Genomic DNA, 27,500 nt, shown 5'->3' on the forward strand with positions numbered 1-27,500 from the left:
GAGGCATATGAAGCAGCTGGGGGAAACCAAGGAAAGGCTTCTAGGTCCTGGTTATGGACATGGGGCTAGTTGCTTTCGATACGTTCCAGATGACAGCTAGAGAAAGGATGTAATTTAATGAGGCCTTTTCTTCTTCTTCTGTTCCTGGCACTACCTCGCTTAAGCGAGAAACTTCAAACAAGTATGAGGGAAAGAATATATGACAAAAAATGTTTGTGTGAAAAGACTTACGGGGCAAAAAAAAAAAAAAAAAAGAACCAGGGAGATAGAGGAATCAAGAAGATAACAATGCGGATTTGCAAGAAACCGAAGACAGTAAGACCAGATGGAAAAGATAACGAATACGAAGTAATGCTCTGGGATTGCCCCACTCCCCCAAGAAAGGTTAAAGGTTTGGATGATGGAAAAGGTATCTCCTTTAAGTCCAGGGGAAACGAATACTGATTGGTAGGAGGGATTGTCCGAGCCGGCTCGGGCCGGAGAGTGAGGCGATGGATGTATATACAATAAGGCTACCCCAGAGTGCATTAGGCATCCGGGGAAATGCTATGAAAGAGTGACGAGGCCGTTCGAATCCCTAAAGGGCAACAGAAGGTTTAAAGGCATTAGCCATTACCACGCCACAGTGGTAGACGTGTACGGACTGGATATCACAAAGTTGTTGGGATGTTGTTTTAATCATTATATGTGACAGTATAACACAACAGACAGAGGATTCATCTACAGTTGCATGAAGGGAACATCGCATGCCACATCTCCTTATTTGAATATTTGCTTTATCACCTCACCCAACATGTTGAATGTTTTTGAATATGTGTATGTGTGTGTGTGTGTGTGTGTGTGTGTGTGTGTGTATGTGTGTGTATGTGTGTGTCATATTCATTTATTTTAGAAAGATTATTGTTTCTATATTCTTTAGTTCAAAATCTTTCTTCACATTTCCTTTTTCTTCTGAAATATAATTTCAGTAGATATTTCGTCATTTTCATTTTCTAAAGACTGAATTCTTAAAGCTACCAAGTTTTCAGATGGCAGCTAATTATTTTGTCAAGAACTGAGAACTAATTATTTTCAAGAAAAGTGGAGAAAATACCCCCATCGGAATGAAATTCTGTTTTCGAAAATATCCTTTAATTAGTAGCCAGATGCTATACCTAGTTCCTCAATACGGGACCATATCATCAGCCGGATAGCACCAAAAATTATGATTTTCGAACGAAAGAAAAAAAACTCTTTTGACCATAAGCTGAGGATGAGGACTGCCGGGAATAGTGCCAGACTAGAGACTGATGACTTCTGAAGTATGATGAGAAGCTGTATTATGGGTTATCCTGCCCTCCCTCACTCCCTCCCTCACTCCCTCCCTCACTCCCAGCAGCGCCCCTCCGTTGTATCACCACGACCAGCCTATCCCCGAGGAAATGCCCCACCGATTCTCTTATTTCCAGGGAAATATTGACTATCACCATCTGTCTAGGGCTATATTCTTAGCTTCCTCTTCAAGCGGCCTGCCTCAGGTCGTCGTCGACTTCGAAAACCTAACCTGGACTTGCTTCGTGGAGACAAGGGGGTGAAAGCGGAGGGAGAATCTCTTCATATTTTACATTTTGATGACACAGCTGATCTCTTCTCATCCGATGTCAACGGATAAAGACAAAATGCCGAATGGCACTTGCCGTCTTTACGACATCAGGTCTAAGGACCAAGAACAGTTATGACTTCGCAGGCATTTGGAAACCACGATACAATGTCGTCACCGCAGTACACATGCACGAGATGAAGTGAAGTAGAACGATGTGGTATACAGGGAGCGACGTGCTGTCAATGAACTGAACCAGGGCATATAAAGTGGCCTGGAGAAACCATGGAAAGGTCTGCTGTGCTTGGTTGTGGATAGAGGACTGGGGTTTCGGTGCATTTACACTTGACGCTTAGATAATGTATGCGAGCGAATGAGGCCATTTCTTCGTGTGTTCTTAGCGCTACCCAACTAGTGCAGGAGAAAAGTGATATATATATATATATATATATATATATATATATATATATATATATATATATATATATATATATATATATATATATATTACACTTGATAGGAAAATAAAACTATAAGTCAACGTACAGAGAGAGTCTTGTTGCCATCCAACGAATGTGTTAACACGGCGCATCGACCATGCCTCAGGCACGCTGATAGAAAAAGAAAAAAAAAACACCTGGACTTGTAAACATGGCTCCTACTGACCACTTAAGGCAAGATGCAAGAATGCTGGGGAAACTCAGATCCTTAAGTGTGTGTCAGGGAAGCAGAGAATATGTATTCCGACTTCACTCTCAATGCAGGATCATATCTCCTCACCAAGAACAGCTCTGTCTCAGTGCTAGAACATACCTCCTCACCAGGAACAGCTTGACACACGGCGACCAATAGAATTGCGGCAAGGATCTCGGGTGAATTATTGAAGGACGAGCCACCTTTTTTCTGGGGGGCGAGGGAGGAATCTGGTTGCCAACGGACACCCTGTTGTCGCTAAGGCTTCGGATGCCGCTCGATCGTTGTTTGCAGAACTGGACTTTTACGAAGTTCGGGGCGGCAGCTGTGCGTTCCCCGAACCCACACGAGAACTTCAGTATTCTTATAAGAAACGATGTGACTCCACACTCGAGCATCATTGCGCTCTCGTGTTAAGCCTCATATTCCGAGCTGTGCGACGCATCGCGAGGCTGATTCTTCGTCTGCATTGTGAAGGCATCACTGACGCGAGTCATCTTGAGACGCGGAAAGACAAGAGTAGACTTCACTGGACGTAATCACAGAAATATATCTTGCCTTTAGTGGCTAAATCACACCGACCTCGCCACTGGCCTCAGAGTGTCATCAACACACTCCATTCTTCAGATTTCCCTCAACACACCGTAACCATCTACCACACAGCTGTTGTCGCTTTACAGTCACTATGACCACATGACTTCTAGCATGATATATATATGAGTGCTAAAGCTCCAGATTATTTCCTTGCAGTTTAATGGTTGTGAAACATTTCGCGTGATGAACAGAATATAAGAAATTCGTGTTTCATAAAGTCTTTCTCTCTGTTCTGCGCCAGTTTTATTATCCGGTGACCAGACTGCGTTGCCTTGTAAGATGCGGAAGTGGAGAGGAAAAAAGCGAAAAGCAAAGGAGAAAGTTTTTTTCTCGGACGTGCAAACATGGCCAGTACAAAACCGCTTAGGCCAAGACCGGGAAAAAATTCAAAAGGTACAAAAGCGACAAAGACCTCTCTCTCTCTCTCTCTCTCTCTCTCTCTCTCTCTCTCTCTCTCTCTCTCTCTCTCTCTCTCTCTCTCTCTCTCTCTCTCTCTCTCTCTGTCCCACTCCAACAACATCGCTCGCACGTGACAACATAAAAAAAAAGAAAGATGGACGAGCACTACATCACCACAGGATTTCGGTGAGCTCTTTGAAACGTATGGAAGTGGTTTGTGTGAGACTCGAGGGAGGGAAGTCCCTGGTTCCACCGACGGCCCTCCTCAGCCGGACCTCCGTTCCGTCTTGAAGGCGATGGAGTCCCAGTGGCATGAGTCCTGTGCATGAAGGATGGACACCACATCTCTGAAGTGTAGTGTCAACACTCGCACGTCCTCTTGTCGTCAGGAGTAATCATTAATTACATCACTGTTCGCAAGAAGGGAGCTGTCGTGGGAATCCGTGAAATGGTGTTAAAAACTTTTCTTTTTTATCATATTGCAGTAAAGATGATAGTACTTAATTCCAGTATTGTCAAGGTGTCATTTAATGCTAAACTACACAAGTAACAAGCCATCTGATCTTAATCATATTCGTATCCCAAAGTACAAGGCTTAAACGCAGCCAGAGTCGTAGGAGTGTGTGGTATCCATCGTCCGTTGCTCCCCCAGCCAATTCATCATCTTGCCCAAGAGAGATTGATCTAAAGCCACCCTTGAATGTCCTCTCATTACGGCAGCTTTGCCAATACCTAGTCATCATCTCATTTACGAATTTTCACCCATCATCTGCTCTCATCCTCTGTGATTGATTGTGCACAATCTTACCATGGACATCACCGAGCCTCACATTTACTCTGTCAGTCTCTTTCTTATCCTATTCACCTATCTACATATGTGTCTATCTATCTATATATCTGCCTATCTGTCTATGTATGTATCTGTCTATCTACTTAAAGGAGATTGAGTGTGTTCCCTCCTTTTTCTTTCATATCTTAAATCCTACCAATAAAAACGCCGTGAACAGCTACCCCCTTCTTTTTTTTTTCATGAACTGCATTTATCTGTTACTTCACATTTATACTGTTGAACGATCTTTCCCTCCCTCCAATCATGATTACTGTCTCCCGCTGTCATATGCATTTTTGTGTGTTGTTCGCATTGCAGCAAGAACTACGTGAGATATTAATTTCGTGTCTGGGTACAAAATCATTTCATGGTATCTTCGAGAAGAAGAAAAAAAGTATTATAATCTGCGACGTTGATTACCGTGGTGAATTCTCAATTTTGCAACGCTCTCCCCCATGTGCTGCCTGGCGACACTGCTGCAGTATCCCAAGCCCGCTCCACCCACCCTCCCTCTGGCGCTGGGGGAAACACAGTGTTATACACTATTTATGCATGAACGCTGCAGACGAAGCGCATGACCAAGGTGTTTACTGGAGGAATATAAGTAGATATTCCCTATATTTCCCCTGTTTAATGCTGAAGTACGTCCTGGCTGTATTACACTTACGGATGATAATATCCACAGAGAGGTGGATATGACACACCTCGTCCCGGAGGAAATGGATTGAGATATCTTGGCAAAGCTACACACCTGCTCGTGTGACACCTCCGTCCCCCGACGCACGCTGCAGCCGAGCGCGACATATAGTCACATATCGGCAGAGGCTGCAGCTACTGCTGCTGGTGCAGTTAAGCCTCCGGGCCAGGGCTGAGGGAGCAATAATATTTGCACTTCGGTTTACACGGATGACTGATGCACGTGTGTCACGCGCCGTGACATCTCTTCAGGGGTAACGTATGGTCCACGCGATGCGCCCGACGGCGAAAGTTAGATAACGCGTATCAGCGGCATCGTGTCGACAGCACAATTCTGGGACAATCCGGCAGCTGACATGTTCCCGCGTCATAAATCAACCGCGGTCCTCCTCCAGGGAGTGTGTGCGAAGTATGCCTTCAGCACCTCGCTGGATCTATCCTTTTTTGCCATTAATATATAAGGACTCTCGACAGCACCATCTTGAATGCAGCACCGGAAAAAAAAAAAATTCACAGAACTCGCTCAATCAGTCGTCCTTGACGAGTTGCACCCACTCCTCGTTCTGTTCTCGGTGGGCTGTTAGTGAGGAACAGTGATGAGGTGGGCGTACTTCGCATCACCACACACACACACTGATACACTTTGAAGATATACAGAAATAAGAGCATTACGGCACTCCATCTCCGGTGCCTCCCTCAAGAAAAAGGGAGGGCTGTTGATTGGGTAGCCTGGATTTTCTGTGTACGAATGGCTCAAGACGAAGCGTCTGAGGAGTTAGCGGAATACCTGTTTACTGTGCCAGTATGTACATGCAGGGAGGAGATAGGTGAATGTTCAAATTATAGAGGTACAAGTCTATTCATTAGACCTGTTGTCCGGGAGAGTAGTGAGAGAGAGAGTGATGACATGCATGCATTGACCATCACACTAGGGTGCCACAGTATGGATTTAGGAGTGGTACAGGATATATATATATATATATATATATATATATATATATATATATATATATATATATATATATATATATATATATATATTTATTCCCTGGGGATAGGGGAGAAAGAATACTTCCCACGTATTCCCTGCGTGTCGTAGAAGGCGACTAAAAGGGAAGGGAGCGGGGCGCTGGAAATCCTCCCCTCTCTCTTTTTTTTTTTTTTTTTTTTTCCAAAGGAAGGAACAGAGAAGGGGGCTGGATGAGGATGTTTCCTCAGAGGCCCAGTCCTCTGTTCTTAACGCTACCTCGCTGATGCGGGAAATGGCGAATAGTATGAAAGAAAAGAAAGAATATATATATATATATATATATATATATATATATATATATATATATATATAATATATATATATATATATATATATATCGTTTGGGCACGAGCATAAACATACGTTCAGTAAATGACAGGAGGCAAAGTCTTGTACGGTTTTAGTATGATTTTCCCAGACACAAACTTTCTGCTTCTTTTTTTTTTTTTTACAGAAAATGAAACAAATGAGAATTTCTTGTGTCTCTGCTGTCCGCGCCGGACATATTTTATGGTGCCGACCATCTGGGAGTTCTGAGTTGGGTAATTAAGTGGGCGAGGAAAACTTTTATGTCATCTGTTAAGCAAAACTGTAAATGTCTCGCCCCACCCACCTCTCTCTCTCTCTCTCTCTCTCTCTCTCTCTCTCTCTCTCTCTCTCTCTCTCTCTCTCTCTCTCTCTCTCTCTCTCTCTCTCTCTCTCTCACACTCACACACACACACACACACAAATATATATATATATATATATATATATATATATATATATATATATATATATATATATGAAAATTGGAGAGTATTTCTCCCAACGATTGCAAGATATCCAATTAGAGTATCCATTGTGAGAACAATAAAGGCAAATAGGCAGCCACATGACCGTAGACTGCTAACGAGGAGGTGTTTTTTTTTCGGACAGAATTTCTTTATGAAAGATGAAAAATAAAAATCCTGTATACCCTTTCCTTTTAATCATCTCCCAGACCTGCTGTCATTAGGATTGGGACGTGGACGCTAATCAAGCCGCTGACTGAGGACTGGAGAACAGATTGTGTGCCCTTGGTGAAAGGAGGGGGTAAATGGAATAGGCACGAGGGTTGGGGGTTGAGGAGGAAAGGCTAGAGTGAGTGGATTGTGGATCTTGAGTGGCCAGGTGGGTGATGAGGAGGTTGACCATAAGTGGCCAGGTAAGTACTGGACCGGTGACCTAAAGTGGTCAGGTAAGTACTAGACATATGACCTGAAGTAGCCAGGCAGGTGTTGAGGAGACGACCTAACGTGGCAAGGTTACCAGGTGCTGGGGAGAGACAGAGGGAGTTGATGGGGGAGGAGGGAGAACATAGAATCAGTCGGTCATGTACAACATACATGAGAGGGACAGATGGAAGAATGCCTACTGCTTCCTGCCGAGGTGTCCTCCAGGATCTACCAGCCTAACGTGGAGAAAAGATATCGTATTTCATGTTGTCGAAGTTATGTGGTATTTTCAAAACTACTGGGTGAGAGTTTAACTGTCAGGGACGTTCACCGAGAACATTGGAAGACTATAGAAATGGAGAGTTGTTCAGTGCCAGAGCCGGGGAACAGCTGGAACCATTCAAGGACACGCTAGGCGGGAGTCATCACGTACAAATGACGACATAAATAACTTCAGACAGCCTACTTTTCCCAGTCGAGCAATTGGAACCTTCATTTTAATGATGCGATACCGGCCGATGATAGCCAGTTGCGAAATGATGCCTCCATATATCGCGCAGACTGTAAAACAGGAATTTTTTTTTCGTGTGGTCTTGTTGGCAGAGCAAAGAGCAGAGACGAACGAACGCCAGTGTCAACAGAATTGTGAACAGCATGGCAAAGGCTTTGGGCGCTCTGACCTCCCAAGGGAGGAAACTGATCCGAGCGGAGATAGATGGCTTTTATCTCATCCTGGTGTTCGGTGTTGATCACTCTGTCATTGTCGGGATTATTGCGCTCTTTCCTCGATCGAATCTGACGGCTGGCCCAAGTTCTACATCTGGGATGTCGGGCATGTATCTCGGGCAAGATTCGGTGTACAGTAGAAGAAAGCTTGTAGAGTCATGGAGGCGTAACGCATCCTCTTATCTTATCAGACGCCGTGTTCTGGCTAGTACCATACGGTCGAGGAGGACAGCCTTTTGTCCTTATGTCATGGAAAATGACTGAAATAAACTACCAGTCTAAAGCTCGTCCTTAGATTTTGGAAAATGCTTGAAAAAAAGAAAAAAGATCTTTTGAAAAGTTTTGGGAACGATGTTGCGTCCTGTTCAAAAGTTACTCAAAAATGTGAGCGAGACACAGCCACCTCATTCACTTTGGACCAGAGCGTTGTAACATCCTGGTACCCAGCCGAGCTATCCCTCTCCAATACTCTGCGCCAGAGTATGTTCGGACCACCACACCCCACCTGCCCAAGCCGTGTGGTTAGGCTCCCCAGAATAGTTCGGTTCGAACCACCACCTCTGTAGCAGCATGGTGGAATGAAGACCATCCCAGCAAACCACGAACCTCAATTATTTTGAGAAGCGCTGTAGGGCCGGAGTGGCTTCGAGTCACTACCAATCTTGTAGCCTCGTAGTTAAGAGTGAGTTCGAACTACCACCTGGACGAGGTACAAGGTTAGTATACCCCGAATACCTCCAAGTCTCCTTCCTGAGACACGAACCCTGGACGAATGGCTTCCCATATAGAGGCAGCCATAAATCCACCACGGTGTTCGAACCGTTCCGGTCTCGTCTGAGGCGCTACGGCCTCACCACTGTAACGCAACGGTAACGTAACTACCTCCATACAAGGGTGTGCTTCAGTAAGGCTGCGTTTTGTGTGCGGGGGGAAAAGCTTCAGCTTGATTGTCATCCATTCCAACATCGGCAGTTTGAGACACAAAAATTGTCTTATTTAATAAGAAAAAAGTAATGAAATAGTTTACTGCAACTTTGTTTTTTTATCTGGAGATTAGATTGTATCAGATGGTATACTATCCTACCGCAAGGGGCGATGGGATGGTGTTAGTATTACACCTTCTCCTCTCGAGGCAAGGTGAGTTCGTCGTCAGCTCTGGGCCAGTCAACAGAAACATCTTAATCCTGCGACTCACTCCACAAGACTCAGACACCATTACAGATTTCTAGACTCAAGACGAAAATTAAGGGCGAAAATTATCAGTTCTGATTCATATGATAGAATACTTATGGCTATTTACATGATAAGGGGTGAATCTTACATCAGTTCCCCAGCGTCCGCAGTGTAACTAAAAATCTTGAAAAAAACATCAGTTCTTCTGAAAATTTGCCCCTGGAGTGTTGAGGGGTTGATTGACCCCATTGACTGTATCGTGTTAGAAAATCGTGTCACATTACGACATTTGGAAATGACTCACATCATTGTCGTGCCTCAGGGAAGGGCGACTCGGAACTTGTAGGTTCTCACGACCCCTGGGAGGGACAATTCACAACCCCTAGGAACCATAAGGTGCAACGTGCTCTCCTCTCCTGTGTCTCGGCTTTAATTACCAGCGAATTATTGCCCATAAATCCGCGTGCGTCGCCTTGAGACTTCATCTTCACTACAGTCCGAGGTAATATATACGCCTATGCTGCGGTCTGAATATACAGTGGGGAGGTTAAGGGCAAGACACAGTGGGAGATAATGGCAAAACCCGGATATCTCTCAGTAGCATTGACACTTGACCCTAGTGTTGGTCATCTAACTGCCAGAAATAGACCCCCCTCTTGTCTTGCTTGTAAATTTTCTCATCGCCACGTACGAATGGTATTTACATACGTAGATGATGTTTTACGTAAACTCATGCTGTGCAGAAAAGGTTGCCTCTTACGTAAAGCATAAGCACCACACTGACGAGAGAAGGCCTGGATATGAGCATTATGTAGCAGGCAATAAGGAGTCGAGCAAAACATGTGAAAAAAAAAAATTATGATTATAACAGACGTCGTAAATATACAAACTGATGTTCACATTTTGCATGACATCACTCGATAGATTCTCACCTTCCCGCACCTTGCGAAGCTTTCGCCATTATTATCTGACTGTAGAAGTTTTCTCTATGCCTAATTGCTTTCCCCCGCCTTAACGACGCACCATTAGGGGGAAAAAAAACAAACAATTGCCACATTAGCACGCACGCACTTGCCAGCTGTGTTTGTATAATGTACAGAGACCAGAGCCCCGCCATCCACAAGCAAGTTTCATAAACCACTTTACCTGTAGAAGTTCCAGATAATCAAAGCCACGACGTGGAATGTATATATGTATAAACCTCATGAACCTCTCTGAACTGAATTTGTCATTGTGTCAGTACACGCGGGAGGATGGTAGAAGGAAAATTAATGACGGGAAAAGTGAAATGGTTTATCTGCTGTTGTTCAGTAGCCTCATCAAGTAATGTCAGCCAGGCTCGAGTGCATCGTGCGCTAAGGCCCTCTTGACACAGTGGGAACTGAGATCACCGCCTTGTCATTCTTTGCTCCTCGGTCTCGTGACTGACACTGATGAGAGGAGAGATTTATATCGAAGTGAGAACTTTTAAATAAGACACCTGATCCTTCCACTCTGAGGAAGTGAAGAGCCCAGAAGGAAAGCTTCATGGAAAATACAGATGTATCAACCACATACACTAAACAAGAACGTATTTAAGATGCACTTGTGCCGATCTCGCATCACTTCTTCCTTAGCCAAGGTCACATGTTTCCCCTCATTATATCGTTGGGAAATCTGACGGAGCGGACCACGGCTCGGCAACACTCAGAATAACGACTCGAAGACGATAATGATGCGATCCGAACCTCTCATGCCATCCTGATCAGGTTGATTCTCCAACGCTCGAACATCGTCGCTCTGGGTGTCCTAGTTAGTCACGGAAGTGGAAAACATTCGAAGATTTGCTTCTATCTGGGTGAAAGTCAAGACTAACGTTAAAGGCTTTAAAAGATTACTGAAACCACATTCGCTGTTGGCGCATCCTAGGAGCTGTTTCAATATATATACACATCGACTGTGGTAGGAAGTTTTGTCGTCTCATATACGTAAGAAAACTGCTTTATACTGCAATCAGAAACCTGTCGGAATGTTGGAAATAAGCTAGACGGGGTTGCCATTACTGCGGTCAAGAGAGTGTAAACATTCGGGTTTTCTGAGACGTTTCCATTCGTCACAGAGAAGCATGCGAAGCATTGCTCAAAAAAAAAAAACCCGAGGTGGTTCTCAGGAAACGGGGTCAGTATTTCCAAAATTGATGGACGCTAAGTTAGAATACTTTAAATTAGCAAATTAGAAAAAGAAGGAAGAGATAAAACCAGTCAGAATAACCTTGGCTACTACAACTATCAAAGTACACATAGCCGCACATGTATATAGAATCAGTACTCACATAATCGGTGTCTCTTGCAGCGAAACGCTGTCCGAAAATAACTGGATCCGGTGGTATTTGCTGACAGGCAAAACTCTGTGTTGAGAGAAGACGAAAAAAAGACTTCCAGAAGTTATAGCTGTTCTGGTATATTAAAAGTGCGTACAGGTGCAGTGAGAAGGAACAGACTCGTTCCCGGGGGAAATTACACGAAATATGGAGAAGTGCGGGAGGCCAGGGACGGAGGCAGACACACACTCCACTGAAATACAGATAACCAGTAAGAGGAGAAGTGGACAAGGTCAATACCACGACTAGCGAGGAGCAGCGTCTTGAGTGTCGCGTCTTAATAACAAAACATGTTTACTTAAGACAGGAGATCGTTTGAATATCAGGGTCTCACGTTGTCTTAAAACGGCAAGTAGCGGGTTAGAAACTCTGACCATTACTGCCTGAGCCAATTGGATAAAGTCTTGGAAAGTCAAACTTTGTTTGCACGTTTTCTATGCAGGTAGTTTTTTTTCTGGGTGTCTAAGATATCTCGGACCGTTGCGAAAACCATGTCCTTAATTCTTGGCGCGTAGACCCGCCACTCTACCCTCGCCGATGCTTCTGCGTTGGTGTAGTGCAGTGGCACCAATTACTGCCACCTGGCGCAAACTGGGGCAAGTATCATCTTCGTTAAGGGTCTTAACGTTCCTCGTTATAAGACAGGATTATGGTGTACATTTACTTGTTGCCAAAAGGTAATGGGGAAAGAGGACCTCGCCAGGGATCGTGGAGACGCGGCACAGTAAGCCATTAAAGCCACTGCTGCCGGGACTATTTCACAGACAGTGTTTCCGTAACCATGAACCGTAAATGCCATTCTGATCCTCGCCACCAAGATAATTTGTCTCCTTTGCAGTCCCCCCTGCCTATGGTAGGGCCGTATCCCTGCAGCTTGTATCCTGCTGGAGAGGTTTCGGATCGAGACCTTCGTCTCTCTTATCCTCGTCGTACCTGGGTTGAACCTCATCAACTGTTCATCAGACGCGACTTTGCTTTGGTGGTCGTCGAGGTTCCCCTTGTGAGCTGATGTGATCCTTCTCCTCGTTTTCCTTCATGACTTCGGGATCATCAGCAGACAGTTCATGGTGGGAGTCCCATCCTTCAGAAGAGTCACTCTTGGGGAATACTTCATCACGTGCCATGAGGTTGAAAGGGGGTGTGGGATGGGTCAGGCTCCCGTCGCAGTTTGCCTTCAATATTTTCCAGATAATTTGGTCCTTTCCACCTCACTGGTCACCGTTGGTTGGAGCTGTGGAGTCCACCTCTGTGAGGACGCCTCGAATCTTGTCGTTCAGCTCCTGGTATATCTGTACGTGTGTGTGTGTGTGTGTGTGTGTGTGTGTGTGTGTGTGTGTGTGTGTGTGAGTTTCCATTTACCCGTTAGTGTCAGTGTTGCCATGCGTGGTTGGCCCGCAGCCACATCACGCAGTGTGTAGAGCAGTGACGCCACTCCTCACATACACAAGACCCTTGACCTAAAACAAGTAATAACGCTAATGGACGTCATAAGAAAAGTTTACAGTCTGTGGGGAAGGAGGATTATATCACGTTGTGTGCACTGGATCACTGTGACTCCGGGCTACGCAGGTGACCCACTTTTATTGTCCCATAACTCAGGTCTTACGATCTCGGGATATATATATATATATATATATATATATATATATATATATATATATATATATATATATATATATATATATATATATATATATATATATTATACTATTCGCCATTTCCCGCATTAGTGAGGTAACGTTAAAAACAGAGGACTGAGCCTTTGAGGGAAATCCTCACTTGGCCCCCTTCTCTGTTCCTTCTTTTGGAAAGTTAAAAACGAGAGGGGAGGTTATTAATGTGACACATTTATCGTCTCATCACTGGTACACGGGACAATCTCATTCCCAGCGATTCATCAGAAATTCGTAAGTTGGCCTCAAGCTGTTTGCCCATTTTTTTTTTTTTCCTCTTCTTTTCTCCAGTATGACCGACTAATGTGTCAAGAATAAATCATGGCCGGCGTGAAAATTATCATCATGTGATTAAATGAAAGGGAATTAACTGTGAACAATTGGTGGTGAAATCTTCACATACTTTAGTGCAATGTTGCTTTAGGCGAAGACTTAGAAAAATATCTTTAGCGATTCCAGTTCACAGATCGCATTAATAATGGACTCTGATCCTCGTGTCAGACACAGATCCATCGAGGTTAATAGCTTTCGTTCGAAATTTGAGAGAGAAAAAAAAAAGATTCTAATAGATCGAGCAAAATGGATTACCAGTTCAACATTTCCTGAATATTATCTTTGTGGTGTTAATCCTGTCTTCCTCTCATTGTAAGACTGATTTTTTCTAATATTTTGGAATTTGTATTTATGTTTGATTTGTTCTCAATGATTTATGATTTTGGCGCATAGGTTACTTTATGTTATAGTGATGAGATGTGCAAATATACACATTCTTAATTACGCGTTTCACTTTAAAATTTTAAGTTATGGAAGTGTAAGTACGTGCTCTCTTGTAAACAAAAGCCTGACTGAAATAAGTTGAGTAGGATCAGGCTATACGTACGACAGTTTAATCAATTCCACAGTGCTGCCCCGTCAAGAGTTTTCGACACCCTGTCTAAAGTCTAGCAAACTGTGAATCGTCCTTGAAATACTGTCAGACCAATTTGTTGTTCTGTAGACTACATCATTTGTTCACATCCTGAATATATATATGTATATATTTTTTCCTACCCCAGAATTGTTTTATGCCCTATGGGGAATCCCGTAGTTCATTCAGACTGTGTACGAAGCATTTTAATCCCTTGATTATAGAAACGGAAAGGAAGGATTTAAGACCGCGCTTGCTGTTCACCCCAGCACACAGCGTAAGGAAGGCAAACCAGATAGAAATTATGGTCATAACAGTATGCAGTTAACATCAGATGAAAGAGAGAGAGAGAGATTTGGTTCAAAGATTAGGAGGAAAACCATGTTCAGGAACAACCCCGAGTTCAGGATACTCCTTGTGTCTTCCAGCAGATAAACTCCACAGAGACCATCGAGTTACCAGGCAAAATTTTCTCGCCCGGCTTTCCCACATACTCTTCTAAACCACCTGGTCGTAGGTACATAAGGTCTTCTCTTCCCCGTTTCATTCCGGGTGTTCCCGTGTACCACCTTGCGATGTAGCGCCCGTGTCTCTTCCCCCTGAGTGCGCCAGGGCTACGAGTCAAATCCTTCATGGGTAGTCAGTCATCACGCGTCTTGGGGAGGAATTGTGGGTTTTCGTGCAGTCTGTGGTACATCAGAGGCAGTGGCAGGTTTCTTGGGTTATCACGCGATCAAGATGGGAATCATAGAATTACCAGGTGAATTATTCACGATACAAAGAGGCGATTACGTTTGCAAGACTTTGAAGTATCGTAAGAAAACTTTTTCTCATCACAAGGCTTGAGAAACATACACTCGCCAGTATGACGGTAAGAGACTGATGTTTTCTGTAAGTTACGTCAAGAAAGGACCGTCGGTACCCTTCTTGCCTCCCCGCCAAAAGGTCGCTTTTCACTCGAGATGAAACTTCGAACAGGCAGAGTCCGATAACGTCAAATATACATACAGTGTGTGTGTGTGTGTGTGTGTGTGTGTGTGTGTGTGGTTTTTAAGTGTTTCATTGTGGTACATGAATTACGTCAGTACAAAATATCATCAGTATTAAAAGAGATAAGTTTTCGGTTAGTCTATTCATCCATTTGTCTAGAACCATAGACCCACCTGCTAAAGGAGATATGCTGGCGTCAGTTAAATGCCGCGCACAGAGAGTGATTTGCCTTGGCTTCACTGCGGCCTGCTGGAGGAAATGCGTCAGTGAGTTCCTGTAGAAAGAGCACACAAACCTCCAGCCACAGTCGCCCTTCGCGCAATCCTGACTAAAGCCTCGAGGGAACACAACACATACGCTCCCATCACTCTCTCGTAAGTGTAGTAATATCATCTGCATTTAATATATCACTAATGGAGGGTAAGTTCCCCTGAAAAGTCTTCAGGAAGACGGTATTACTTGTCTTAAGTAGATGCAGTGTACATATATTACCATGTATTAACATATATATGAAATTTGTGCAAGATCTTTTTCCCTGTGTCTCGCAAATTTACTCCCATCATTTGTGTGTGTGTGTGTGTGTGTGTGTGTGTGTGTGTGTGTGTACACACACACAGTGCTGCTTGGGTCAGTCTCATGTTTGTTGAGGATTGGATGACATATGAGTAAAAAGGCTCGTGAAGTGTGAGGCGGAGGTATTCTTTTCATTTCTACTTGGGGGTGTGTTTAGTGGTTAACTATGGAGTGGGGGTTTGGATGGGTGGGTTCTGGTTGCTCGTTGCATAGAATTGGGTATCTGCTGCTCTTCTCGTTGTGATGATAGAGATTTTGAATAGAAGGAAAGAAAAGTTAGAAATCTGTTAGTCGTCCGGGCAGCGTCCCGCCTCTTGAGGGTTTGATGCATTTCATTTCATAAGACCAACTTCTGACAGCCTGCGGTTCGTGCCGCCCCAGTGTGTCCGCTAAATCTCTAAAAGTTTTCTCTCTCTCTCTCTCTCTCTCTCTCTCTCTCTCTCTCTCTCTCTCTCTCTCTCTCTCTCTCTCTCTCTCTCTCTTCTTTTCTTTGCCACCCTTTCCTTGTACTGCCCTTTTACGGCATCGCCATCTCTCTCAGCAGTGTTAAGGCCAGAGCATCTGGCTTGGACCCTGGGATCCGTGTGCGTGTGTGTGTGTGTGTGTGTATGTGTGTGTGTGTCAGCGTAATTGACTGACAAGCTCGCTCGCTTAAACAAGCAACCACAAACCACCATTTTAATTCCAGAGTATTTATACGGAAAGTTAAAATGGATGTTTGTGGTTATTTGTGTCTGGTTTTTTTTTTTTTTGGCCAAAGCAAAACTATCTACGTGTATGCATTTATGATTTTGAGCTTCTGTAAGTACGTATGCTCAAACTGTGTGTGTGTGTGTGTGTGTGTGTGTGTGTGTGTGTGTGTGTGTGTGTGTGTGTGTGTAATGAATCAGACATATACAGGCAAAGAAAGATGGGTAGTTAGTTAGAGACGAGGAGAATATCTTGAGTAAATCAGCATTCAGGTACGTAGATGATTACAACAGCTGTAAGACAAAGGAACTGGACCTTAATATCTCTGTAAATTATGGTATCTTTTGCAAACAGCTTCTGCTGTAGTCATACAAAATGCAAATAAGAGCAAATGTATTTCATTCATTATGCAGAACGCAATTAGATTCCCATGCAAGGCAGTCATTTCTCACTGTAACCCATTTATATCCATAAGCTGTGCTTGGACTGGATTGGAAAAGCCAAGTTAGGAATGAAATTAAAATTTAAAAGACTGAAACGCCCATGTAGGCTTTCAACATATATCATCCGTTTTTCCCGTACTAGTGAAGGTGTGATAACGAACATCATATATCTGTCAGGGATGCATTTGGCCAGAAGATTTAATCCAATAATTTTCAGAATTTTAACCATGGAGGATTTGGATAGAATTTGGTGCAGTCATCTTAATAGTAAATCGCACTCGCGATTCTCCCGATGTTCGTTGGATTTTCGGACTTCGAATTCATCTACATTCGTTCAAACTTTCCTTGGAATGAGGCTTTTGACTTTTCTGTGAAAGAAAATGAAGTGAGAGTAGTGTAGAATCCAAGTTGAATATCGAGGACTCTTTATTATACATTTTACACTATTGATTTAGAATGAAGAGTTCTTCATGACTAGTTTTATTTTCTCATTATATTATTATCATTCTTGCTATGGTAGTTAGGAGTTTATTACCCTTACTGATATGTGATTTCAAAATGTGTACTTTATTTTCACTTTTTCTATATCTCATTATTGCCACTTTCTCTTTCGTTTTCCACACCGTCCACACATGAGGCTGGTAGAGATGTTAGATCTTCAGTCAGGATCAAGTGAGAGACTCCTTCGATGGAGAGATTATCTCAGTGGGGGAGAACAGAGGACTCAAGGCAGAGAGAGCGAGCAGCCATCTCGATAATGGCTTGGGGTGACCAGCGGGGGGCGCCCAGGTGTTTAGTCTTGAAAACCGTTGCTCTTCTTGATCTTTGTGATAAAACCGTTGCTCTTCTTGATCTTTGTGATAAAACCGTTGCTCTTCTTGAACTTTGTGATAAAGCCGTTGCTCTTCTTGATCTTTGTGATAAAACCGTTGCTCTTCTTCATCTTTGTGATTGAACTCGCTTAAAGGATTGGTCTCGCAGCTAGATATATGTCTGCGGGTAACACCAAGATCGTAAGGGAGATAGAGAGAAACAGGAGCATTGCATCATTTTAAAAGCGGACCCTGACAGACTCAGCTGAGATCCTTGATGATGTTTTACCAATATTTCTTTCAGCGCTCATGTGGCTAATGATGACGGGTTCTTCTCTTGCACAAAGATCGTGTCCAGTGTCCTTAACAATGCTCTTCATTAGTGTCCCCAGCAACGTTCACATCAAATTAGGAGTCACCATTGTCTTGCAACGGGACGTTCCTCAAGGTTCGTAAAAACGTTTGTAACATAAAAAGGAAAATATAGTGAAGTTTGACCTCCCACTCTGGACGGATTTTCGGTCGTGTATCTTCCTTATGGCATCCCGACAGCATCCATTTAGCTCATGAGCTGATGATATATGGCCACCCCAGTCACTCTTATTATTATTATTGTTGTTGTTATTATTATTATTATTATTATTATTATTATTATTATTATTATTAGAATCGGCTTAACTATTTTTATTAATTTTGGAGATATTTTGTTGGTTTGTTTGATTGGGGTTTTTTTTTCGTAATTCAGCCTTTATCTTTTATACTTGTATTCTCTGTCTAATTCTCACTGCAACTGGATGGGATATTGAAGGAGATGAAGAATCATAACTGAAACATAAGATAGGTGAAGGTACTAATGTCACCACAGGAAAAATTTAAGGTTCTATATAATCCGGGGGTAATTCTTCAGTAGATTCTCCTACATATTTTCATTAATCTTACAGTTCGAACAAACGTATGAACAAACGAACAAGTGGATAATAGACCAGCGGTGTGAGTCACCAACCCGCACGACACAGCAAGCAATTTTTAAAAAGCTCAGGAAACATTTCCTCCCCGCCGGAGCGACACGACGTAAAGTTGTACGTAAAAGTTATACGATCATCTTGAGTGGGACTCAGACATGCTTCCAGTACTCTGTGCCATTTGGACCAAGAGTACGTCCTTTGAAATCACAAACTTGCCGGGGTCGCTGGTGTCCATTTCTCTTGTCCACGAAATGCTTCTGGAACACGTCATGAGAGAGAGACCGATCATTATCGTACCCCAGGCAACGCGCCACAACTACCGTGTCAGTACGTGGAAGTTCCTGTGTTGGTGTGGTGGGTAGTGGTGGGTGAGCGCGGGGCGTCTGCCTGTGGTTGAAGGCAACACGAAGCTGCGGACCGATGACGTGTATATATTCCTCAAGTCAAGACTTGGCTGCAAGACGTGATGGCGTGTATGTACTGTTGATTGAATGCCCTTAGAGCTCGTGGTTCCACATGCCTTCGGAAGTCGGAAGCGGGGACTTGTGTGTGTGTGTGTGTGTGTGTGTGTAATATCAAGATATTGACAATGTTGGGAAATTAAGTTACGGTCGCGTTTCTCTAGGAATGTAAACTGATATAATCATACAGCAAGGAATAGTGCGCTTTTAAATTTTCTGTTTTTATGAGATTGTTTATTTGCATGTTCATGTCCCTTCGTCGAATTTTAAGGTGGCTTTTAAAGGTAAACACGTATGTTAAACGGGACCGAATGGCGTCCTAGGTATGTCTCTTCGTTGTCTATCAACTGCCTGTTATATTTCTCCCTTGTGTCTCCACTGATGATGTGACTATTACACGAAAGTGCACTTGGGAACTTATCGTGTTTCATTTTTCCCCGTGGACTCATAGGAATATATATATATATATATATATATATATATATATATATATATATATATATATATATATATATATAAGACGCTGCCATTACATTATACCCCAGGGAAGCAGAAACCCTTCTCACGCGCTGCAAAACTCTAGTAGGGTTGAAAAATCATCTTCAAAGCTGTCACACGGAAAAGAGGCCATCAGACGAGCTCCTCAAAATATTCTCTCTCATTTTCCACATTTTTCTGCACTCTATAACACTTTGGTTTCAAGTCCACCTTCACAAATTATTTTCAGTGAAGATTTCTGAATCTTCGTTCTTGATGACTGATCCTTTTCATGGACTTCTTTTGAAATAAGACATATATTTGTCTTTGCTATTAGAGCTGCACTTAGTTTCACTGGTAATTAGTTATTGCTATAATCTATGGCTATGAATGTAAATTCCTGTATCTAAATAATGCGTCCGATTATCAGCTGACTGTGGCAATGAAATATCTAGATAGAGAAGATCTGCCAATTCTTTGGCTGGGGTATTCTCTACCGAATGGTATCCGAGATATTATTACTTTTATTCCTCTAATTCCTTTGTTTATGGGATCGGATTCTCTTCTGATATGTATTGAATAAAAATTTGGATTTTATTTTTCCAGCCTCAAAAAAATGCATTCTAGTTCACTTTCTATTTTATGTATTTTTTTTTTTTGCGTTTTTTTTCTATTGATTGATTCGTATAGATAAGTTTGTTTGTCATTCTGTTCGCTCGTGTTTTGAATCATTCGCGAATGCCTTATAAAACATGACAGCCGTACTCGGACAGGCCCTGACTGGTATATAAGTAACAGACCAGCTCGAAATAACGTATATAAACTGTTATGTCGGCCATGATAGTGTACAAACCAGAAGGACGTTATTGTCATGTGAAATTATCTTACTGTACAACAGATGAGGGTTCTTAATACACAAGGTTCCCCGGGTTTGTTTGTTTGTTTTTTCCAGCAAATCGCAGGATTGACTGTGACCTGGATTAAACCCACGTAGGATCCAGAAGCTGCAGTTTTCTTGATCCTTCCGCTTCCTGATCTTTAAGACTCGTTATAAACTACGAGGGAAAAAATATATAGCCCAGTGTTACTTGAACCCAGACTGGGCAGCGGTAGGGTGGTAGGTGGGTGCAACAGACGAAGGGGAGGAGGGAGAAGCGGGTAATGCAAGGGGATAACAGACAAGTGAAGGGTAGTAGGTTGTAGGCGGAGGAAGGGCCAACGGAGAGTGTCAGGCGGCGGCAGACAGTGAGGGAGAACAGTGAACAGTGGTGGAGGTCAGCAGACAGTGGGACTTGGCAACAGACGGTGAGGTGGGCATGAGGGACGAGAGACATCCGAATGGGTAACGGCAAGCAGATGAATGGGCAACAGAGAGTGAGGGAGAGCAGCGGGAAGAGAAAAAGAAAACCATGTAGTTACAGAGGACAATAGATATTGAGAAGTGGAGACAGAAAAGAGCAACAGACAATAAACCACTATAAACAGTGGCAAATAGCGAAAAGGAGAGGAGACAGCTGGTGTAGACAGCAGACATTGAGGGAGCCATCACACAGACAACATTAAGAGGAGAAGCAGAGAGTAGACAAGAGCAGTAGATAACGGCATAGCACAGCGTGAGGGGGAGGGATGGGGGGGGGGTGGTGAAGAACAAAGGGCTGAGTGATGTTAGAGGAACAGAAAAGGGCAAAGAGAGAGTGACATGAAGCAGAGAGGGTTGGGAAAGGGCATTAGGCAGAGGAGAGAGAGTGGTAGATGGACTTGAATAAAGGCAGCAGACAGTTAATCGGAGGCAGCAGACATACTCTCAAGACATTTGCAGACAGTGAGGAACGACAGTTAACAGCGGGTCAAATCAGCAGCCACAGAAAATTGTGTGGCAAGCGAGTATCTCTACTCCTCCATCAGTTCATTTGTTCCCAAGGATGCGGCGAAAATCTGCAGATTATGAAAATTCCTCTCTCCTGGTAGCGTCACAGAATCTATCTCAGTGGCGGAGAAGAAAAAAAAGATCCATTGAAACGTTGAAGAATCTAATTTCCACAGCTGTGGAATTCTTGATCTGTCCGGAGTGAGACGCGAGAATTGTTGTACACAAGTGTTGTCTGATGCAATAGTGTTACTGGGTATTCAGCTGGAATGTTAAGGCGTTTAATCCCACCCTTTCCTGGCTGGTCTGCGTAGCTTTCACAACCAAGGGTTTTGCCTCTTGAACTGAGCGAAGCGTGACTGCTGAGGAGTTGTCTTACACACACACACACACACACACACACACACACACACAGAGAGAGAGAGAGAGAGAGAGAGAGAGAGAGAGAGAGAGAGAGAGAGAGGTGAATGATCATCATGGTTGTGTAACGCGTGGTTGAAACCCCATTAACGAAGGGGGTTATCACAGGACCTAATTAGAAATCCCACCAAGATCCGTGTGTTGTGATCAGCCTGACGCTGATTCTCAAAGGTAAAGCAGGATAAAAAAAAAAAAAAAAAAAGAAGGAGGTAGAATGGTGATTGAATAATCCGGCCAAGAATGGGTGTACGGAATTTTTGTCTATGCAAATGAATGTTTGGCTATTTGCGTAAGAGGTATTGTTGGAGGCAACGTGAGGCAGAATATGAAATAAGGATTATGAGAGGCAAAACGTAAGAGAGGAGATAAATTGTGGCTCAAGAGTAAAATGTGTGAGCCGAAGAATAACGATATGGGAATACATGATAAAGATAACTCGGAACTGACGATTACGTGTACGCCATTGAGTAAATGAGAATGAATAGGATTTATTTATCAGTATAGTCAGACGGGAAGCAGCAATGAATACAGAAGTAAATTGTATATTGAGAGCATCGACAAACGGGAGAACCTCGTCCTTTATTTTGTGTGTGTGTGCTCAGCTCTAAAGGTCTTCCAGTCAGACAAACTGTAGGGAGCATTTTGAACACGAGAACATCTTGCCCTTTCGACTATAATGGCAAGTAGGACCAATTTCTGGGACGTGATGTGATAAGAGATACGAAAGGGAGAAATGGCTGCAAGGTTGGGTGAATTCTTGATTGGAGAATCAGAAGTTTCGGAGGTATAGCGAGCGGGGAATATGGAAGAGTTCATATGTATGGAGTTGGAGGAGGGCGTTCGTGAGTATATGTCTGTGTCATTGTGTGTGTGTGAGAGTGAGAGAGAGAGAGAGAGAGAGAGAGAGAGAGAGAGAGAGAGAGAGAGAGAGAGGAAAAATGAGTGAATGAGAATGAAAACAACATGTGGAGTGAAGGAAGCGATGAATGATATTCATGACAAGCGAGAGAAGGATCTGATGAAGATCTATCAAGCCTGGACTAACGAGGAAGACTTGAACATAACTAGAGCTTCTGCCACACACGGGGTGTCGTGTTCTCCTGCCACACACGGGGTGTCGCGTTTGCAGCATGAATGAAATAGTGAAACACTGTGCGTGAGGCTGTGAAGTAAGACAGAGAGTCCTCGCAGAGCGCAATCCGTAAGACCAAAGATAGCAAATGGTAACTGATGGCAAATGTAGGCAGACGTAATACAAGAAATGTGAATCAGTACAGGATGATCTTACTTGCAGACCAGGAAAGTGAGAAAAAAATGCGAATTACCGTACGTTTTCTGAGAGTGAAAGATATAACAAGCAGGACGGACGGGTGAGGTGGTGTAGTAGTGAGTAACTGACCAGTGTGGATGGTATTTAAGGCAAAATGTATCTTTGAAGTGGGGGTAAGACGGAGCAGCCATCTTGGTCTTCTTGTCTCGAGTGCCTTCTGTCGCTCTCACGCTCGTGTTGGATTTCTGGAGTACCTCAGCAGCTCGTGAAAGACCAGAAACAATGATAGATCCTCCTTGTCTGGTGTGGCTAATGCCACGTGTACAGCCTTCTCAATATACCTTTAATCATCCCTCCTTCCAGTATGTCACGAGGTAAATCGTCCCTTGAGGGAAACTGGTGTTCCACTACGCCAACGCAGATGGACAGCGCGAAGACACGGAGACTTTTTTCAAATCGTGCGGTGTACTTTGTTTGATGTCGACAATTCCCCCTGACGATGCGGTGATGGAACTGGCGAATTTGCATTGTAGATTAGAACATTTGGAAGCTCCTGTTTTATCCGCTGCCCGAACCACAAAGCCAACGCCACCCACCTTACGACTCCACTGGGGGATATTGCCTCTCTTTTACTCCGAATGAAACTCTTTCATACACGCAGCGCTTCAAGTAATAACCAGCTATTCGCTCCAGAGGATCTGGATAAATGTGGACTCCCTCCCTCTCCTTCGACATTCGGAAGATCTGATCCGTTCGATGGATATAGGTATTTCCATCCGTCCATATGATACGTGAGGTGTACCACTTCATAAAGATGGTTCTAAAGTGGCCATGAACCATTATCTTTGAGTCAACGTAGTGTGAAGACTTGCCTCGAAGCTCTGAGAGCACCTTATGCAAAGAGAGAGAGAGTCAGCCAGTGCCAGCGACTCGTAACACCAGACATCAATGATTGCGGTGGCTATAACCCATAACACTGGAAGGCGTTACTTAGACGTGTCACTGAGCAAATGGTAGTGTTTATGGAAGGAAGGAGGACTTCGAGCGGTGTTGATCGCTCGCATCGTGTTATGTTCGCTGATTCCATTTGCTGTAAGACCTTCTAAACAAGATTTTGGAGTTTCGTATCATTTTTCATTGCTAGTTCATACTGCATTTATGCTTATATATATATTGTATGATGGTCGTGACAACAGTGGATATATCTGACAACAGTCCCAACAGCCAGAGGTTGTCACCACAATCAGATCCTAGTGACAACAAACAATAGTTAATGGTAATTAGAGCCTGATTTTGGACAAGTAATTGATGATTGGGTAGAGTGTGCCTCACTTGTTACATAAAAGGGATATTAAACTCTCTATTCAGCTCCGCCCGAATCCCTACAGCGAAAATAAAACCACTAAATTGCTTTTTGGAATGTTTTGCGTGGCTCTGACTGCGTTTACCTTTCCAGAAAGTTGGCGAAAAATTAACTCTCGCAACTGAAAAACACTTGAAATGTTTGAAATTTAGTCCGACTACAGATGTAAAAATAAGTATATATATATATATATATATATATATATATATATATATATATATATATATATATATATATCAGCGGGTGGGTAGATTTTCGCCATCTAACACAATTGTCTAAGCCCAAATCTTCGTTCGGTCAACTATAGGTAGCCTGTATGGTAAGGATCTGCGGGAAACGTCGACATTTCGCCCAGCAGCCATTAAAAAGCCATCAGGAATAAATCACAGTGAGTGCGAAATCCTGATTTACGTTGGGGGTTGGAGGGAAGCCGGACGCACTCATGTATCGGGCCTGGGGGTCGGGTAGTGACACTGGTAGCCCATCGAGATACTGTCCTCGAACCGGGCGGTGGTGGTTGGAGGAGGATCGGAACACGTATGTGATCCGATCTGATCGTGTTCGATGTTTGAGCATCTCCAGAGATCCTCAGATGATGGCCGGCCTACAAGGCTGCGTTCCAAACAGAAGCAGGGGCAGGGGGAGTTCCTCGAAGGTAGATAATGGTTGTACTCTCCGTCTGCTGACCACAACAATACGGTGTCCCCAAAGACGACGTTTTACTCGCGGCGTCACCTCCTACACCTGTATATATATATATATATATATATATATATATATATATATATATATATATATATATATATATATATATATATATTGTAAACTCTTTTCCTTGTGTGTCCTAGCAGCTGCGGTCTGCCTCTTTATGAATGGCAGGTTTTCCACTGCTCTCCCACCTGCAAAAAAAAGAAAAAGCTTTTGATAGTTTTCGCTTCTTTTCTTCTCTTTCTTCCTAGTCTCCATTTAAACCCTGGCCTCGATGGGGGACTCTCGTGCGTGACTAGAGCCTTTTGCATGAAATGAAAAAACTTACGTATGTAAATGGATGGAGAGGAAAAGGAAATATTTATGAATTCGTCCTCAATATTCGTTAGGTGAGCGGGAATCTGGAGTGTCTGATTGTATTGGACGATAGTGTGTGTATTCGTGCTGAATGAAACCTTGTTTTATCAAAATTTCTTCTGAGAAAAGAAGAAGGATGAGAAATTAAGTTTTTGCCTCTTTGTATAAAAAAAGGTGTATATATATATATATATATATATATATATATATATATATATATATATATATATATATATATATATATATATATGTATATATTTATTTGTTGATAATCATGAGAAAACTGAAACACAATAAGTTCCCAAGTGGACTTTCGTGTAATGATCACATTGTCAGGGGAGATATAAGAATGAGATAGAAGACGTAGAACAGTCAGTTGATATACAAATACATATATTCCCATCCCTATCTATTCCTGTAGACAAAAATAGCAAGACGATCTCCCGAGACGTACAAACATGTCTGAGAGTAAGACACACATCAATGGCTCGAGGATAGCAAGGAGAAAGTGTTCCAACGTTAATATCCCTCTGGGAAACCGTAATGCTGCCTTGCCTAAAACATTGCCTCCCTCGCCAAAGGACGTCGCCATAATTCTACGCGATAAAAAATAACAGGGTCGCACCTAAATACAATAAACGCTACAATACCGTGCCATATTTCTGGGAACAAATACCACGGCGAGATAAAAGAGAACGGAAGATCGAACTTTGTGTTTGATGTGGCCCAAAAGGGTGTAATGTATGGGAGGAGGAGGAGGAGGAGGAGAGGACCTCACGAGACGGTCGGTGTGGCGAGGTGTATAGTGGTGGGAACAAGAGACGTGGTGGTGACGCTGTTGGAGGTTGTTGGGGGAGGGTTGATTTCTGGTAGAGGCAAAGAGGTTGACAGTGGTGGAGGGATGTGAGGCTGAGAAGGGGGATGAGGTTGTTGGGTTGATAGTAAATGAAGGACGGTTTGTGATGGTCTCTGACCGAGTTGTTTCATTGGGTCTTTGTTACTGATCCCAGTGTTTCACCAGGTCTTTGTTACTGATCCCAGTGTTTCACCAGGTCTTTGTTACTGATCCCAATGTTTCAATAGATCTGCGTTATGAGCCTCCATTTTTTTTGTTATACTGATGTACGCGTTTCATTGGACCTTTATCTCTGACGCGTGCGTTTTAATTGGACGTCCATTTTTTCAGCAACACCTGCTGTGCGGAGCTCATTATAAAAGAGGACAAACTGTTATTTTACCGCCGTTACCACCACCACCACCACCAATTAAAGCCGTAACTAACACCACACTAACCCAACAGGATATAAGATAGTTTGGCTTGGGAACATGGGTGGGTCAGGCCTCTGATGGAAAGACTATTGACGGACGGGATAGTGTAAGGGGGAATGGCTCATACGGAAAGGATAGACGGGAGACCAGAGGGGATAGAAGGGCATTGTGCGTAATGATATGAAAAGGACGACGGAGAAAATTTGCTGTTGCAAGAGCCCCGCTTACGAAGACAGAGAAAATGCCAGTGTTTCCACAGCAGCCCACAGCTTAACCCAGGCTGTGCCAGAGTGTCCACAGCGACACATCAACAGGAGACTGAGCCGGTGAGCAGCAGTTCAGGGTACAGCTGCTGTAGGCTGTATCACTCAGCCATGGCACAGCTGCAGCAGATACCAGCCAGGTCCTCCGTGTTTAGAGAGAGAGCTTCGGGTCTGCATTTCTGTCTGGAAGTCTGATTTTCTGTCTGTTTGTCTGTTCTTCCCTGCGTTTACCTTCCTCACCTCCTCATCCATCCGCATTATCTCTTTTTTGATTTTCCTTTTTTTTTTCTCCTGAAGTCCCAGTGTTTACGTTCACATTCTCTCCCCTTAAAGTCGTACCCTTCCCTCTCTCCTGCGTACACACCTTCTCCCGTTCTCTCCTCCGTAGCCGCAAGTCTTTCCCTTCGTTTTTGTATCCCTCCGCGCAATTACACCAGGCTGTTGCTCCGGACTGCTTCCCTAAACTTTACTGTTCTAATTACGGCAAAACGCTCTCATGTGGCCAGTCCTCCTCCTGTTCCCAGAACCACCCAGTTCTCAGCATCACCAGCTTTCCCCTCCCGAACAACTATATTGCCATTTGATCTCCAGACGTTACCTGGCCAAATTCTCGCTCAAGCATCCAGTCATCCATTCCTCCCGCAGACGTTCCCCTTCATTCCCAGATATGATTCATCTTTACGACATCCCAGAGAATTTCTCCTTCTTTTTTTTACCT

Source organism: Panulirus ornatus, chromosome 38, assembly GCF_036320965.1.
Source record: "Panulirus ornatus isolate Po-2019 chromosome 38, ASM3632096v1, whole genome shotgun sequence".
Taxonomy (NCBI): domain Eukaryota; kingdom Metazoa; phylum Arthropoda; class Malacostraca; order Decapoda; family Palinuridae; genus Panulirus; species Panulirus ornatus.